Source organism: Peromyscus californicus, unplaced genomic scaffold (assembly GCF_007827085.1).
Source record: "Peromyscus californicus insignis strain IS unplaced genomic scaffold, ASM782708v3 Scaffold_8__1_contigs__length_139910024, whole genome shotgun sequence".
NCBI classification, from domain to species: domain Eukaryota; kingdom Metazoa; phylum Chordata; class Mammalia; order Rodentia; family Cricetidae; genus Peromyscus; species Peromyscus californicus.
The window spans coordinates 130,692,400-130,708,530 of record NW_026294606.1 but is presented as its reverse complement, the minus strand read 5'-3'; the positions used below and the strand labels follow the sequence as shown (position 1 = coordinate 130,708,530).

Sequence of the window (16,131 nt, the reverse complement as noted above, 5' to 3'; positions counted from 1 at the left end):
CATATGTACTTTTTTCAGATAGGCCTCTTTCAACTGGCAGTAGTTCTCCTGATCTATCCAATACTTAATACCTTTTCATATTGCTGAGCAATGTTTTATTTTGTATTACAAATGCACTAGCTTATTCTATTGAAATACACTTTAATTTATTCTGGTGTAGGTGATTATGCATAGTACAACAACCATTTAGTCAGTTTCAAGGTAAACACAACTTTTCACATCATGGTAAGTGCTTGCTAGGTTGTATGATAAAGTTATCTTGAGCCATGGAGCAAACTGTCAACTTGTCCTGCAGAGCTGTGGTTCATCTTACACTCTCAGCAGCAAGGAATTAGTGGTCCTGTTGGCCTGTATCTTTACTGCAGTTGTTATTGTGATCATGTTATCATTAGATTTTAACCATCGCGCTGGCATGCAGTAATATTTTATTTTTCTGTGAGTTGTATTCCCTAATGAAAATTTATTTTGCTTATCTTTTTTTTTTTTTTTTTGTTTTTTTTGTTTTTCGAGACAGGGTTTCTCTGTGTAGCTTTGCGCCTTTCCTGGGACTCACTTGGTAGCCCAGGCTGGCCTTGAACTCACAGAGATCCGCCTGGCTCTGCCTCCCGAGTGCTGGGATTAAAGGCGTGCGCCACCACCGCCCAGCTGCTTATCTTTTTGTATACAATTTATCAGCAGTTTCTCTTGTTCAATGAGGTATCTGTGCAGATATTTAGTCTATTTTTAATTCTGAAATTTTCTTCTTCTTCTTTTCTTTTTGTTTGTTTTTTTTTTCAAGAAAGGATTTCTCCATGTAGTTTTGGTGCCTGTTCTGGATCTTGCTCTGTAGACCAGGTTGGCCTGGAACTCACAGAGATCCACCTGGCTCTGCCTCCTGAGTGCTGGGATTAAAGGCATGCACCACCACCGCCCAGCTCTGAAGTTTTTTTTTTCTTATGCTTACTTTTAAAGAGAGCTCTTTTATGTTCTGGATATAAATTAGAAAGTTTTTTCTCTTTTCCTGTAACTTATGTTTTTAAGTTCTTTACAGAGAGAAGTTTGAATTTAGCAAAGTCCAGTTCTCAAATTTTCTCTCACAGATTGTACTGGTGCTGGTGTGTTTCCACACCCATCACCAAGGTCACTGAGGCCTTTAACCGTGATTTCTTGTGAAGCTTCTTGAGCTTGGTTTCTCTGTTCAGGTTTGCATTTAGGTTTGCCAGAGGTGTAAGGCTCTACCCAGGTTCATTTTTGTGTGTATGGAGGTGTGTGTGTTCTGGCACATTGTTGAAAAGACTATGCCTTCTCTACTGAATTGTCTTTGTTTCTTTGTCTAAGAGGAGTCAGCTGTGTTTATGGGATTCTTTTTTTGGGCACTCTGCTCAGTTATATTCACCTTCTTTACTAGTCCTTTGTCATTAAGTATTATTAATTGCTCTATGCTATTGTTGATCTTGATTTATAATTGTCAATGGAATTATATTGTAAAACCCCTATGAGTTTCTAGAAGGGTGTTTGAGGAGTTTCCAGGTAAGACTGACATCCTGGGAGAATAATGGAGAAGAAGGGCTGCCCTGAATGTGATCCACAGTATCTGATAGGCTTTTGATCAGTGTAGAATACGGAGGAGGAGGAGGAAGCCTGTGTGCAGCAGTTCACCCTCTGCTCTAGTTATCTGCTTCCTGACCCGCAGGAGGTGAGCAGCCTCTTGTGTTGCATGCTTCCACTACCATGATGTTTAGCCCCACTTGAGTCTAAAGCAGCCAGGACAACTGGCCATCAACTCCAACTTCTGAAGCTATGAGGCAAACGGAGTGCTTCTTGTATTAAATATTAGACACAGTCTAATACCTAAACACAAATCATAGCAAACCTGAATGTGAAATGCAAAACTATAAGTGTTTCAACAGAAAACAGGAAAAACTGTTTCATGAATTCAGTGACAAATTTTTAAATACAGCAAATTCTCATTCTCTCAGCAGCTGAATTATGACTAGTACTCTGTAGTTTTGTACTGAGTCTAACCTGAGTTAGAAGGTTGCTAACTATTTATTTAGTGCCTTTCACAGATATATGAGTATTCAGATAGTAAAATTCCATTTCTAATGAGCTTTTAATTCTGCTCCTATTTTCCAGTATTACTGTATTGATTATTCTACATAAACTTTAGCCATTACTCAGAAACATTTGAATCAGTTTGTTGCTATCTACCACATAGAGTATTGAGATTTTTATGAAATTTTGTTAAGTATATAAATGTATTTGGGAAGAATTAAAATCTCGACAGCCTTTCAGTTCGCGAACATGAAGTATCTCTATTTATTTAAGTCTGATAATTTATTTCACTGAGTATTTACAGACTGATGCATGTCAAGCCTGTAAATATTTCATACATATTTTGTTTTGTTCTAGTATAACTGTATTTGTTTTTAACCAGAAATTTAATTGTGAGTGACTTGTGTGTAGCAAAGCGATTGGTTATTGTCCAGGAGCTTGTATCCTTTGACCCTGATGGAATTCCTTATTTTCTTCTAACATTTCGGGTGCCATTTTTGACACTTCGGTATTTTCTAAATATAAATATTTTAAACTTAAATAACAACAATAAATTAGCAAATTCCATCATATATACATATACATACACACACACACACACACACACACACACACACACACACACACACACTCTGCTCCTCCTATCTTAAGACAAGAACTTCCAGGATAAAGTTGAGTTAGAGTTGTAAGAGAGGACATTCTTCTCTTTGTTCTTATCTTAAAGGAACAGTGCCCATTTTCTTACCTTTAATCACAATATGTCAGTTGAAGGTCATTTGAGGGTAAGTCAGCAAAGTCCTTCTGTATTCCAATTTTACCATGAGTTTTTGTTGAGTGCACCTATTGGATTTCATCAGAGTGCTGTCTCTTTTGGTTGGTGGACTCACATCAGTTGATAAAATTTCTTTGTGGCTTAGACTGTGTTGATATGACAGGTGACATTGATTTCCAAGTGTTGAACCAGATGTGAACAACTGGAATGAATCTCACTTGCCCTCAGGCTATAATTTCTTCTGTGCATAGTTGAGTATGATTGACTTCCTTTTTTGTTGAGGATTTTTACACATCTATTCATAAGAGTTACTAGCTTATGACTTATCTTTTTAATGTTTTTTATCTAGTTTTTGTATTAAAATAATGCTATTCTAATACAATAAGGAGGCGGTCCTTTTGTTTCTATTTTTCAGAAGGGATTGTGTAGTATGAATCTTAAAAGTTCTTATTAATAAAAACATACCTGGAGCCAGGTATTGGGGTGAATGCTGGAAGATCAGAGAAGCAGAACAAGCCACAGCTTCCTCACCTCAACAGTTCCTCAGCTGATCCTGTTTCCTCAGACTGGAAGCTTCTGAGTCCTCATTCAGAATGGATCTCAACTGAACTGCTGCTTAAAAGCCTAAAAGCTTAACCAGGCTTAGTTCCTTGTTCTCACGCCTTAAATATCTTTCTGCTTCCTGCCATCACTTCCTGTGATTAAAGACTCTTGTTACCGCGTCTGACTGTTTCCAGTGTGGCTTTGAACTTACAGAGATCCAGACGGATCTCTGCCTCTGGAATGCTAGGATTAAAGGCGTGTGTGCCACCATTTTCTGGCCTCTATATCTTGTGACTGTTCTGTTCTCTGACCCCAGATAAGTTTATTAGGGTGCACAATATTTTGGGGAACACAATATCACCACAGGATTGTTAAAGACTGTATCATTTATCCTTTAAATATTTGATAACAGAAAACAGTGAAGTTATCAGGATGGGGTATTTTCATTTGAGGAGGTTGTCAGCTATTTATTAAATGTCTTTAATAGGCTTATGAATGATCTAATAGTAAAACTCTGTTTCTAAGTGACTTTCAACTTTTCCAGCATAATTTAAGAAAATCACTGAGCTCTGATTGAGACCAACACTACCGCTGCACACCTGTGAAATCACCGAGCTCTGACGGAGACCAACACCACCACTGTCCACTTGAGGAATCACCAAGCTCTGATTGAGACCAACACCACCGCTGTCCACCTGTGGAATCCCTGTGCTCTGACTGGGATAAACACTGGTGCTGTCCACTTGAAGCAAACAGCAAAAAAACGGTGAGTTTTGGGAAAGTCAGTCATGCATGAAGTAAGACCGAGGGAGAAACGACTCAGGTAAGAGCACTTGCTGCAAAGCTTGAGGACTTGAGTTCAGAGCCCAGCACCTGTGTAAACAGCTATGCGTGGCCACCTGTAAACCCATGCTGTTGGAGGCAGAGAAGGGAGGAGTTGGTAGACTCGCAGGCTGCCAGCCTAGAGGTTCACCCAGACATTGTGGCAAAGGAGAAAGGTAGAGGTGATCCTGGTGTCCTCCTTTGTTGTATGCACACCCACACATGCATGTGTGCACCCCCATGAATAGATGACAGATCATATGACCCTTTCACTCCTTTCTCCTTATTATCAACTCCCAGTTGCATAATAACCATTTGTTTTGTCTAGAAAACGAGTGAATGCATGGTGGTGGAAGAGTTCTCCCATTCAGTACAAATGTCCACAAATTACTTGCCATTTCTCCTACGATTACCGTCAAAACCCTCTCACTTTGAAACTAGGCTTCGGGGCCTGATGATCTCTCTGTTCTCGTTCCCACTGTACCTTTGTCACAGCCTGTCTGCCCACCACACCTCACACCCAGAGCCTTACAACAGCCCTTCTCCTCCGGATTTCCCAGCTTTTCTTTACAGTCTTTCTTTACTCAGAACCTTCAAGTACCTCTGCTGACCGATGATAACACATCCTCGGTGGCTCGGTCTGAATGTCACTTTTCAGAATACTTCTTCATCTACACACTCTGTCGATCTCATGTTGCCTCTTCACTGAGGAAAAAGTGCTTCAATTTCTTGGAATACTGCAGCACTTTACAAGCTCTGGGATCCCAACGTGTCTTTTGCACAGTTAATCCTCACGCCGACTAGTGTAGGTGTTAGCCCCTAACTCAGATCCTTCGTATCAAAAGTTCTTGTTAATAAAACACAGTATTGAAAGGTGACATTTGACCTGTTTTCAATATGTTTTGCAATAACAGGGAAGACAAGAATCTGTCAGACTGGAAAGGAATTATTATTCATTTTCATAAGGCTTCATGAGAGTTGCAGACAGGTTCTGTTTCCCCCTTCCATCTTTCCAGGTTCTGTGCTAGACCAAGAGTCCATGGAGAGCTTCTCAGTGTAGGTTTCATTGAAGGTAGCTAGTTGTTCTTTCTGTGACCTGTACCCTTACTTCCCAACTAAAGCCACAGAAAACAGACTTCGATTTAAAAACTAGAAGTTTCATATAGGCCTCTGAAATGGCTGGGGTGGTTTCCTTTACACCTCATAACATCTAACAGAAAGAAGCCTTCTAGAATTTCTTTTGACAGTAAAATTAGAAAAGGGCCCACATTAGACTCTGTCCAGTACTCAAACAAGAAAAGATGAATTTGTCTATGGCTGCTTTGACTGGTGGCTAAAATGGCTTTGGAAAGGCCCCAGCCAAGAGGTGCACATCCCTGGTTGAGCTAGTTATACAGGAAGAGCTGGTGTTGCCTGCTACACCAAGATCAATCGTTAGCAGGAGTTGAAGGTGCTAAACTTGGGGCACTTTGATGTGCTAGGGATGTGCAGTAGTAAGTTTCCTGTATGAATCACTTCACCAACCCAAAAGAATATCCCCCAAGACATTAGCCACACAGCTGAGGATGGATCACAGAGAGCCTGTGGAGGGAGGAGGGCAAAAACAAGAGATCAGATATTAGTTATTCTTCTATAAAAGGAACCAAGACTGAGTGTTGCTTTGGGACAGTCAATAGACAAGGAGATTCTGAAACATGCCTCCAGAAAGCAAGAAAATCAGCATACAGCAACACTGGTGTGCTTTGGGTGTAACTCACACACCACACACACAAGGCTGTGGCAGACCTAAGGGACAGAGGAGATGACTGAATGAACTCTGAGTGGTCCAAGTAGGAACATTCATGTGAGAAAATAAAATCGCACTGGACTATCAGAATTTAAAGCAAATGCCTGTACATCCATATAAATACAAATAAACTATTCAGTAAGCAAATGGGAAAACAGATAAACCCCCATAGAAAAGAGTTCTAGATGATCTGTGTGGATACTATGTTCTCTAGCAGGAGAGCATTACTTCTCTCCTGAAGTGTGGTCTGTGCACACTGACCTCCTTCTACAAGTGCAGCGTGGAAGAGGGGAAAGGGGAGAGAGAAGAGGCTTTATGGTAGAGAAACCTTTTAAAGAGACTTGTCTACTGTGTCCATAAAGTCACCCCTGACCTCCTCACAGGGCTCAAGGAACCCCATGGAAGAGGAGGCAGAAAGAGTGTAAGAATTGGAGGGGATGGCTTACACCAAGAAAACAAGGTTCTCAAAATCAGCATGAACAAAGTTCATATGAACTCAGAGACTGAGGCAGCACGAACAGGGCCTGCACGGGTCTGCACCAGGTCTTCTGTGTATATATTATGGCTTCCAGTTTAGTGTTTTTGTGGGACTCCTGAGTGTGTGAACGAGTGGGTCTCTTCTTCTGGGTTCTTCTCTTGGGTTCTTTTCCTTCTGTTTGCTTTGTCAAACTCTGATGTGTTAGTTTTTGCTTTCTCTCATTATATATTATATTGTTATGTTATGTTATGTTATGTTATGTTATACTATACTATACTATACTATACTATACTATACTATACTATACTATACTATACTATATTCCCTTAGAAGCTTGTTTGTTTTCTAACTACAGGCAGAAAAGGAGTGGATCCAGATGGGGAGGTAGGAAGGAACTGGGAGGAGTAGAGGAAGGGGAAACCATAATCAGGATATATTATGTGAGAAAAAATGTATTTTCAATACAAGAAAAAGATAAAAAAAAAAGCCTCATCCACAAGATCAAGGTCAATACGAAAAGTGAGAAATCATGGTGACCTCATGTGAAGCACAGGGAATGACACCTCACCTTGTGGACTTCCTCTCCCATACCAATTTGATCATGAGAAAAACATAGACAAATCCCAACTGAGGAGCCTTCTATAACATAGCTGACCTGTAGTGCCTTACAGTCATTCTCAAGACCCAGGAAAATCTGAGAAAGTGTCATTTGCAAGAGGAGCTTGGAGAGATCTATGCCTGGGTGAAGAGGCTGCTGGAGAAGCCTGGAGAGTCCCAGTATTTCTCAGTCAAGTCTTATAATAATGTGTGATTATTGGTTCATCAGTTCTGACAGGACTGTTATACTAATTAATGTTACGTGTCAACTGGGTATGAAGTTTAGATTTGTTGTTATCTTGGTTTGGGTTGTGTTTTTTACTACCTGGGTAATTTCTGAGTATCTAAAATCATTGTAAAACAAAATGTGCTTTTAAAGGTTCATTATAAGAAGAAACAAAACTCTCTTTTATTTTTTAACATTTAACCCTGTCAGTAAAGGAGAATACAGAAAACCTAGAGGGCTAGCCAGATGGTCCAGTTAGTAAGTGATGGATGTGCAAACATGAGAACCTGAGTTTGATCCCAAGAAACCGTGAAAAAAAAAGTCAGGCATAGTGGTGAGCACTTATGATCCCAACACAGGGTGACAGACACAGCAGGTCCTTAGAGATCGGAGGGCAACCAGCCTAGCCAAGTTGGTGATCTCTCGGCCAGAAACTGTCTAAAAGCGTGAAGTGGACACAGTCCAAGGAATGGCATCTGAAACTGACCTTTGGCCTTCACAGACACTCAGACACACAGACATACACAGACATAGACACACAGACATAGACACACACAGAGACAAACACACAGACACACATAGATACACACACACACACACACACACACACACACACACACACGCATGCATGCATATGTGTACCTGCATGGTTACATGTACTCATCCAAACACAGAGCGGGGAGAGGGAAGGGGCAGAAGAGGCAGGAGTCTAGATAGAGGAGGTGGAGGATGAATCAATAATCCTGTCTCCACTGCACAGTTCTAGGATAGACCATCAGTCCTGTCTCTATTACAGGGTTCTAGGATGGAACAAGGGTAGAGACGTGGGAGGTTTTCAACTAGGTTTTCACCAAGTTCTAGAAGTGATTGTACAGAACTATTTGATATGAAATAATACAACCCAGAAAAGAAAAAGCTTCTTCTGTAGTGCTGGTCAGAAGAAGGAGCTACCTGAAAACATCAGCCTGAAAACATTGATGAGAGAAACAATATTATTTCTTGATTCCACTCTACAAGTCTCATTTAATAAGCTGCTTGGATGAAATAATTAATAAATGAGTGCATCCACATATAAACAGGCCTCTCAGTCAGTGTAGCTGAATGGGCCTCAGGAGCTATTCCCACCCACCTTACAGTCCTCAGCAGGGTCTGTCTCCAGCCATGCCTTTGCTGTCTGGAAACTGCGAACCTTTCAGACATGTTGTTTGACACAAAGGATGAGAGACGGATGACAAACGGCTGGAAGGGATCACAGCGTGCCACCGCTCCACAAGCTCTTTGAACCAGGTGGGTCCCTGTGGAAAGGGAAGGAGGACTCAAAGTGTCCTTTCTGGAGACTGCAGAGCCTGGGCGACCCCTGAGGCGCTGCTGCAGGCCGGGTGTCTCTGTCCTCCAGTCTGGCTGTTAAGGACACATTCCTGCCTCAGGATGCAGCCAGCTCTGCTTCAGCTCCAGGCCGCAGCTTCATGGGCGTCTGTGAACTGGGCACCTGACAAAACCTTTTCACAGTCACCTTCTTCTGTAGAAAGAGGGGCTGGGACTCCCTGTCCCAGCAGGGACGGGTCAGCCTGACAGTGTGTGGCAGCAGACATGTGAAAACAGACAGTGAAAGCCAGAATGACATCAGCTGGTAAGTCCCTGTTCTAGACTCTTGAAAAGTAATTGACATGATCTTTGAGAGAGGTTCATTTTTCATTTAGGCAGGGAATATCTCTAAGTCATTATAATCTTAGCTTCAAAATAAATATGACCTCATTCAGAATAAAAAATTGGCAAGGCTAGCAATATCAGAGAGACGCATATTTTATCTCATGCTTGGGAGTAAGAGGTCTGATATTATTCTTATATACATTTTTATGATAAAATGGGGCCCAGAGAAGTTCAGATTTGCTAAGGCCACACAGCTAATAAACTAGAAAAATGAGACTCAATCTTAGTAATTTGTTCTCTGCATCATATATGTTCAAACGAATGCAAACAGTAATTGATCTCTAGCTAGAAGACTTTGTACATTGGCTGAGCATCAGCAAAATGTGCAGGAAGCAGAATGCTGAGCTCCCAGTGCATTGTGACGTGATCCTTCACCAGGCATCAATCAGCTTAGCTTTATAAGGTTCTGTGGAGAGAACGGCCTTTTCTCCTGGTGTTTGCTTAGCAGTCACAGAATCTAGTGTGGCCAATGTCGGGCAGTGAAGGTGCCATGTCACATGCCGGTGGTCAGGCATATGCTCATTTTAAGACTTTGATTTCACACATACCAACCTGCAACGAGAAACTTTTGCTGAGCGCCTCCTTGCTTCTTCAGCTAGAAGAACAACTTCTCTGATGTTTTATTAACATATGTTAATTGTGTGGAATCATAGATTTTCTTTTGGCATTTTCATATATACATATATACTTCAATCATAGCCCACCTTACCTTACCTTACCTTACCTTACCTTACCTTACCTTACCGTACCTTACCTTACCTTACCCTACCTTACCCTACCTTACCCTACCTTACCCTATCTTTCCTTACCTTACCTTACCATCTCTTGGGCCCTCTCTCACTCCTGTTAACCACCTTTCTCTTGTCAACTAGCCTTCCCTCTGCTTTCAAGTCTTTTTATTTTGTGATATGATGGGTTTCATTAGGGTTGTTTAAAGCAGCATGTGGAAGAGTTTGTCTTTAGCATGGGTACCTTACTTGTGGTGTGTGACTGAAGAAAAGGTCTCTCTTGTTCCTTTGTTAACCATTAACTTCATATACATACTAAAGAAAAGGTGGAGTCATGAGGCCCTCAGTCATCCAGGACAGTATGCTGATGAGCTCAGTCTTGTGGAAATCTTGTGCAGAAAATTATGGCTGCTATGAGTTCAAGAAGACGACAACCTTGTCGTGCCCAGACCGCAGGGTTCCACACCTTTATCCCCATTTCTCTGACCCTTACATTCTTTCTGCCTTTTCTCCCAAGATGTCCTCTGAGCCTAGGAGGGATGAAACAAATGACCCATTTACAGCTGGGCATTTGCCACTCCTTTGTTAGGTGAGCCAAATTCTTCATAAACCAGCTAAGCTGTCAACATGTAGCAACACCCCTTTCCTATGTCAGCCATGTTCATGTGGTGAGTTTCAGTTGGATCTTTTCTGCTCTCCACTTTCCACTCCTCTGAAGATGTTAGAGCACAACACTGACAGTTTCAGGGACCCTGGGGATCTGGGTTTCACTCCGCACACTTAAACACAACCTAGATAAGATAAATGGAATCCCCTGTGCTGTCTTTATTCTAATACATCTTTGTGGCTTTGCTTGGCAGCTTTAATAAGAATAATTGGTCCAATCCCTGGCCTTTAAAAACAAATTTATAATTTTATAACATAAGCTTTTACAAGATCTACAGCCACCTGAGATTAGATTTATTTCTTTGCCATTAGATGATTATGTTTTCTGCAGATTGGGAAGTGAATGGACAGGTGGTCAAGACCACGAAGCCTTTCCCAGGGAGGGCGAAGTGTTTAGGAAGAGAGACAGCATGGAGAGGAAGAAAACTGCTGGGGTCATGGCCATGGGTTTCCACAATGCATATTGTTAACATACCATCTTTTTAAATAGATGCTCCCTAAGTTTGGTTACATTCTCCATTTCAACACAATTGCTGAAGGCATTAATTTTGTCATGTATCTAGTAACCACTACTCCTTTCTTTTATTTAAAAAATAATTGTATTTATCTATTTATCTATTGTAGTTGCATGTCTGCTTGTCTGCATGTGTGGATGCATGTGTGTCGTGGCATGGATATAGATGTCAGAGACAACTTACAGGAGTCAGTTCTCTCCTTCCTCCATGTGAGACCGGGGTTTGAACTTGGGTCGTCAGTATTGGTAGCCTGAACCTTTAACTGCTGAGCCTTCTCTCTGGCCTTCCTCTAGTCACATTCAAGTAACATCCATGTCCACTGTACCATCACTAACTGCCAGAGACTCAGGACCAGTTTTGTGACTGTAAGACTCCAAAACAATCTCATTAAAAATGGATCTGTACTGCTACCAAATATAAAATATATATTTTAAAACAATTGGTCATTATGTAATTTCAAGGATTTCCGATGAGGAATTCTGAAGGAAAGTAGATAATTAGAAATAACAGCTATGGAAATAGCAGAGCTCTTATCTCTTTCTTTGTGACCTAAATTCCACAGAACATGGCTGCCCACTGAGTTTGATGATTTGAACGATAGCACACCCATCAATAACCTATGAATCTGACAATGACTTGGTAGTCTGTTTGCTTGCCCTTGACTTCCAGGAGGGCTTGTAAAGCTGGATCTCAGCGATAACTGACACACTGGAGGCCTTTGCTCTGTAAAGCCCTGAACTGGAGGGAGAGTCCCTGAAGCTCTCCAAGGAACATAAAACACAACCTCTCACATCTCCTATCCGTTCTCTGAATGGGAAGCACAAGTGCATTTCTCTGACAAGATGGCCTTTCCTCTGCTCTCATTTCTTTGGTTCTCTTAAGAACCAAAGTAATAACATGACAATTTTTTCTCATTATGCTTGATGGTCCACACATATTTCAGATGTATCTTTTTCATAAATTTCACAGTGATAAAGTGAGAAAAGAGCCCTGAATTATTTTTTTGATTTAAAGATATATCATGTAATATTTTAATAAGAAACATCTTGAACCTGAACCAATTCCATATGATAAGATAATATTCCACATGACTATATATGTATCAGGCCTGATAAACTATGAAATAACACCTTTGTAATCTTCCACAGAAGCCCAGATTGTCTAAGATGCGGATTAAGTGACTTTGACATGATTTGCTTAAATCCTTCACTGTCTTTCTTTCACACACACACACACACACACACACACACACACACACACACACACACACACACACGTGTATCACCCCTGTCTTTTCCCTCCACAACTCTAGATCAAAATGGAACTTGTCCTTCAATATGTTTTTTCTTTGATTGCTGCTTGAATATAATAATTACAAAACCATATTCTGTCCAGCCTGTACTAGTGTAGACTCCAGGGCTTGAGTTAACACCTGAGTCACATGAAATCTGTGACTTTCAGTGCTCTCCAACTTAACTCCATCTTTTAATTGGCGGTCCTTAATCAAGAACTTCTGTTAGGATTCTCTCTCCAGATGGGTGCTTCAAATAGGAACTAACGGAAAAATGATGCTGAACTGGTCTCATGTCACCACTATTAATGTCTGCCAAGTGTAGACAAGTGACAGGGAAAAGCACCCAACATTATTTAATGCATGGCATCTTCACGGTGACCTACCGCTGCACTACCTCCTTGCTGCTTGTGAAGTCAGAATCTTACTTGATACAGCAATAGGATTTCAGTAACACATCACACCCTGATCTCTATTGGCTTGCTTCCTCCAGCTACCTTTCCACAGCATCCACAAGAGCTGGCCTCCTTTCATGCCGGCTCTACTTTCTGTCTCTATTTCCAGGTCTTCAAGCTTACTGAAGTGTGTCTCTTTGACTTGCTTTGGAACTCTGTGCATTAAACTTCCAGAGACAGGCAGGGCAAGCAGTGCAGACAGCCTCACTTTCCTGTGGGAAAGAAGTGCGTCTTCCCTAACTTACCGGTATTGGCACTTCACACTACAGTTGTGGTCTCTGTGTATTAGCTTATGTACTTAGTCTATCCCCCGACTCTTATGTTGGCTCCACAAATCTGGGAACCATGTGGACTTTGTTTTGGCAATCAATCAAGCCAATCAATTTTACTAAATGAATGAAAGCAGCTTCAGCACAATGTCTAACACATTGGATTTAGCAATGTTGTGGCTTCTGCCTGGGTCCTTCTGTCTCCCCACTGCCCTGCCTTTTTGGTTGAGGTAGACCATGAGATATTTTATTTTCAGTTACAAGGGGCCATGATAATACATTTCCTCAGACGTGAAAGTCCAGAGAATTAAGATTTCTGCCTGAGAGTTAGTTTCTCATGATAATGCCAAGGATCACAGTCAAGGTGGGCAAATCGCTTTAAACAGATTGCAGGTGAGCTCAGGTGTAAACTGATTGATATAATACTTCTCAGAAACAGAGACAGCTCTGAACTGTCATGTTCCCCTTGCCCCATATACCTTCATGTTGAACCTAAACCCTGGTACGCAGAATGCAACTGTGTTTTCAGAGATTAACTTGAAGTCATTGGTGAGGCTCCCAACCCAGAATACAGTCTTTATAAGAAGAGAAAATTGGGTACCCAGAGACACAGAGAGCTACAGCTGGAGTGAAAACGGAAAAGGGAAGGAACAGGCTGTGTCTGAAGGTCAAGGTACACCTCTATATTATGCACAGAAGGAAGCTTGGTTCTGGAGATGGACACACACTTTGCACATAGGAAAAGTGACCACTGCAGACATAGGGCCCTGTGTAAGCTGTCAGGACTGACAAGTGACAGGTCAGGGCAGTCTGTGCTAGCAGACATTCACAGCCTCCCTGTTCTTTGCCGTGCAGACAGACCAGTCTTATTCCACAGGTCCCTGGATTACTGTCTGCCTTCTCTCCTCACCGGAACTTCCTCTGGCACACAGACAGGCTCTTGTAGAGCAGGGTTTATGCATGGTTCAACATTCTCCATCGAGATTAGCATGGGGTTGGATATAAAGAATAAATCACATCGTTTTGACAGAAAAATCATGCAGTGCCATGTTCTGAGTATCTCCTCAATTTTGCCTTGAGCACTCTCATGTTGATAGACTAAAATGGAATGAGATCTACATGAACAGCCTGGACATGAGTGGGGGTAATGAAAGGCGAGGGTCGAGGGAAAGAGAGCTTGGGGGAGCGGGAGATCCCAGCTGGATCAACAACAGAGAGGGAGAACAAGGAATAGGAGACCATGGTAAATGAAGACCACATGAGAACAGGAAGAAGCAAAGTGCTAGAGAGGCCCACAGAAATCCACAAAGATACCCACACAACAGACTGCCGGCAATGGTCGAGAGACAGCCCGAACTGACCTACTCTGGTGATGGGATGGCCAAACACCCTAATTGTTGTGCTAGAAACCTCATCCAACTACTGAGGGATCTGGATGCAGAGATCCATGACTAGGCCCTGGGTGGATCTCTGGGAGTCCAATTAACGAGAATGAGGAGGGTTTATATGAGCGAGAATTGTTGAGACCAAGGTTGGATAAAGCACAGGGACAAATAGCCAAATGAATGGAAACACATGAACTATGAACCAATGGCTGAGGGGTCCCCACTGGATCAGGCCCTCCGAATGGGTGAGACAGTTGATTGGCTTGATCTGTTTGGGAGGCATCCAGGCAGTGGGACCAGATCTTGTGCTCATTGCATGAGTTGGCTGTTTGAAACCTGGGGCCTATGCAGGATTGTTTGGCTCGGCCTGGGAGGAGGGGACTAGACCTACCTGGACTGAGTCTACCAGGTTGACCTCAGTCTGTGGGGAAGGCTTTGCCCTGGAGGAGATGGGAATGGGGGGGGGGCGTTGGGGGGAAGGTGAGGGGGACGGGAGGGGGGAGAACAAGGGAATCCGTGACCGATATGTAGAACTGAATTGTATTGCAAAATAAATTAAAAAAAAAAAAAAGAAAAAAAAAATAAAATTCACCATGATAGAGATAGAAATCTGTATGTCAAGTGTTGGCTTGTTGATTAGCTAGAATGTTATGAACAATATGTTAGACACACAGATTCAACTTCAGTGTTTGGTAATAAATCCAGAAGTCACTTCACAGTTCAGGTGTGGCCATGGTCAGTATAGATACAAGAAGAGACAAAGTCAGCAAAAGTATCTGAGAAATCAAAAGTTATATGAATTTAATAGCATTTATTGTTTGTAAATTATGTGCCACCTTTCTATCTGTAAGATTAATATTCAATTCATACATATATACTTTTGTGTATCAATGTATATATTGTTATTAAGTCAATGGTTTATTTTTGTATTCCTAAATAAAATATTTGCAAATAGAGCCGGGCGGTGGTGGCGCACGCCTTTAATCCCAGCACTCGGGAGGCAGAGCCAGGCGGATCTCTGTGAGTTCGAGGCCAGCCTGGGCTACCAAGTGAGTTCCAGGAGAGGCGCAAAGCTACACAGAGAAACCCTGTCTCGAAAAACCAAAAAAAAAAAAAAAAATTTGCAAATAGAATACATTATTTTCAGTATAGAATATTCTACCGGTAGTCCAAACATTCATTAATCACAGCTCTCCAGCTCTATTGAATTGGTCCCTGGATATGAGGATGTGGATTTTGATTTGATATTTCTTTTGTAGTGGATGAGGGGGATGAAGTGCGGAGTGTGTAGAGATTCATGGGTGTGACCACCAAATGTGGGTGCTGCTTTTAGCATAAGGAATGCATTGAGATGTGTGTGTGTGTGTGTGTGTGTGTGTGTGTGTGTGTGTGTGTGTGTGTGTGAGAGAGAGAGAGAGAGAGAGAGAGAGAGAGAGAGAGAGAGAGAGAGAGAGAGAATGGTAGAGAAGCATGAATGGAGTCTCAACATTACTTGTGTCTCTCTCTTTCCCTTGAAGTTATGCTTATATGCACCTTTTTAGAAAAGCTTCAGCATTTCCATCCAATAACGATAATATATAATTATCAATGGATATCAGTCATTGTTACATATTATTCTCATTTTGAATCTCTGATGAAAATAAGGAAGAACAAAATAACTAACCATACTGAAGAAACCACACCTAGAAAACAGAATGCATGGTGTCAAGGTAAACGATAGCTTTCATATTAAAAATCTCTTTGCTTAAATGTAGCAGCAGCTTACACTTTGGGTTCAGTAGATAGCATTTTCTAGGAGTAAACACTTTTATTTCTACTGTTTCACTATTCCAGGCCATTTCTCCACAAGAACAT

General features: G+C 41.6%; 1 protein-coding gene across 9 annotated transcripts in view; it reads left to right on the top strand.

Moving 5' to 3' along the window:
• Positions 1–16,131, top strand: part of Inpp4b (inositol polyphosphate-4-phosphatase type II B) — a 789,997-nt gene that overhangs the window by 218,458 nt on the left and 555,408 nt on the right. For all 9 annotated transcript variants that reach the window (XM_052726853.1, XM_052726856.1, XM_052726854.1 and 6 more), the window contains one exon: positions 3,894–4,115. The gene's annotated coding sequence lies outside the window, so the exon portion shown is untranslated. The remainder of the gene's footprint in view (positions 1–3,893; positions 4,116–16,131) is intronic.